This window comes from Limulus polyphemus, unplaced genomic scaffold, assembly GCF_000517525.1.
Source record: "Limulus polyphemus unplaced genomic scaffold, Limulus_polyphemus-2.1.2 Scaffold11627, whole genome shotgun sequence".
NCBI classification, from domain to species: domain Eukaryota; kingdom Metazoa; phylum Arthropoda; class Merostomata; order Xiphosura; family Limulidae; genus Limulus; species Limulus polyphemus.
In genome coordinates, this window is record NW_013677237.1 from 9,607 (window position 1) to 12,107 (window position 2,501).

Here is a 2,501-nt window from a genome sequence, read left to right on the forward strand (position 1 = left end):
GTTAAAAACTCTCTGGTCAATAGTATATATAACCAAAACTACATTGTTACCTTTACTTTTGTTAGCTTTCTTTAAGTAAGTGCATTGACATCAAACCACCTACTGGGTTACAATAACATATTTGTAATTGTATCATTTGTCTTGATTCATCATAACTAGAAGTTATTTATCTTACATACTAATTACAATTAGTCAAGACTTTTTTTTAAATCTATTGCTGTCGTCCATCATAATAAAATATTGCTAATATTATATCAAAAAGAAAAAGTTAGTTTCTATAATGCACACTAGCTTTGTACTTTGTTTTTGTACTAGAAAAGGAGTTCAACTGTGGTGAAAACTTTGTAAGGTTATTTATTACATTTTTGTGATTTAGGTTATGCTGAATTGAGCTGTCAGAGAGAGAATAAAAGAATAATACACATGGTTGTATTGATTACCCTAGAGCATGGGTTAGCATAGTTTAAAAATAACTTCTAAGCATTTCTTTACAAAAGTAATGTCCTAGACTTGCTTGACGATAGAAGCTGTCCTATACACCGAACCTCAATGAAATATACTTAATGTGTTCAAAAAAATCTAGAGTCACATTATATACTGAAGAATGAATTAAATCTCCAGTCTAGAATAGGTAAAAAAAAAGTACCTAAGCTAGTTTAATACTTTGTGTTAACTTAAAAAGGCACAATTTCACAAATATTGTCCAGTATCAAACTGATGGTGTACAACCCTCTCATATGTTTTTTTATAAATAACATTGTTCTGAAAATACGTATGTTGGTTAGATTGTACAAGAAATCTTCTGTCTTTTTATAAGAAGTGGATCAGTACTTCTAAATTAATTATTACAACATGGAACATTAAGTCTAGAAGTAGCAATGGCTTTTACGTGGATCTTATCTACTTTTGAAATAAATAGTTTTTTTTGTTTTTTTTTTTATGAATCCATCATAGTTTTGGCTATGGGATGCACTCTAACACACATGTCACAAGAAATACCTTCATTTTTGCAATTAACTCCACTAGTCACTGCTAGGATTGATATGTTTTTACATAGGAAATGAATGACTTTAACCCAATTTTTTTTGGCCATTTCTACAAACAGTTTAACAGTTGAAACATGCAATTACTCAAAATGATGCCCACTAGAGTGAATAATTTAATACTTTTAGTTGTTTTTTTTAATTCACAAACGTGTAAAAATTAGAAAAACAATGCAAAATTAACTAAAATTATTTTACAAAAAAACAAAGTTACTGTTTGAAAATCTTAAAAGAATTTAACTTCCTTATTTCGATATTTTTTAACGCCTTTAACTTAATAGCTATTAGAAACTTTTTGAGAAAACCTGTCAGTTCAAAAAAAAAACTTACCATATTCTTTAACTTCAAAATTCTCATAAATTTCAGTATCTTCAATGTTCCCTTTGATACGCCACATTCCATAGGTTGGTTCATCAGGTAAAGCTAACTCAAACTGTGCAATTCCTGTAAAGAAGTTTAACCCACAAAATATTAAACAGTAAGATTGATTAATAAAATTTATAACTTTGCTCCCACCCCCCTACAGTCATCAAGGTCCCCCCAAAATTCTACTCAAAAAAAGTTTCAAGGTTATTTAATGCTAAGCAGTGGAAAATGAGATTGTATATTCCTGCCTATGTCTGCCAAGTTATTTAACTAACTAACTAACAAGAGATACACGATGTTTACAATGACATTGCATACAAGAGTCACAAAATATCCACTTGCCCTCTCCCCTCCCAAATGACAACCTAGAACTGTTCCTGGTGCTTTTCTAGAAGCAATTTGACAGTTCAAGAAACGCAGATGCAAATATACTAGCACGCAACATAACACAAAGACTGACAAACTTTTCTAATTATCATTTATCCTCGATAGAATGTAGAACCTTTAAAACAACCAACCTCATAATGTAATACAAGCACTAGTTTAGAAAACCCCACATTTCAGCAATTGTTTATAGACTAAATAAAGAAATGCATCATCTGTATTTTTCATTATAATTTATAAAGTGAAGAAAATAATAGCAGTAATAAGAAGTATTTGCTTATTTACATCTCAAAATAAAAAATACAACAAATTAAAGGAAAACCTACCTTCAGCAAAAGACAACATTGGCCAATACCCCAGTACTATTCCATCAGGGTTTTCAATTTGAAAACTTCCAATCTTCATGGCATAACAGTTTAGAAACAAAAGAGCATATCATCACTTAGTTCTACAAACCAAAACTAATTACATTTAAAATACTTAAAATATAATATTTCAAACCCAACCATTACAAATACCAAGAGACCCTATTTTTTGCTTGCAAATTTAACTGAAAAATTTTGTATAAAATATATTAACATTATGAGTAAATTCCTTTAGGTACACCCATAATGCATTCACTTGCTCTTGCCAATACTTCTTTATACAATAAAAGAAATATATCAATAATAATTCAGAGGCTAGATAAATATATATTTATTCATCAAT

General features: G+C 29.3%; 1 long non-coding RNA gene across 1 annotated transcript in view; it reads right to left on the reverse strand.

The window, feature by feature from the left end:
- LOC106476796 overlaps positions 1–2,501 on the reverse strand; it is a 9,813-nt gene that overhangs the window by 3,816 nt on the left and 3,496 nt on the right. Inside the window, exons 2-3 of the long non-coding RNA XR_001291932.2 lie at positions 2,120–2,192; positions 1,374–1,487 (exon numbers count right to left, since the gene is read on the reverse strand). This is a non-coding gene — a long non-coding RNA (uncharacterized LOC106476796). The remainder of the gene's footprint in view (positions 1–1,373; positions 1,488–2,119; positions 2,193–2,501) is intronic.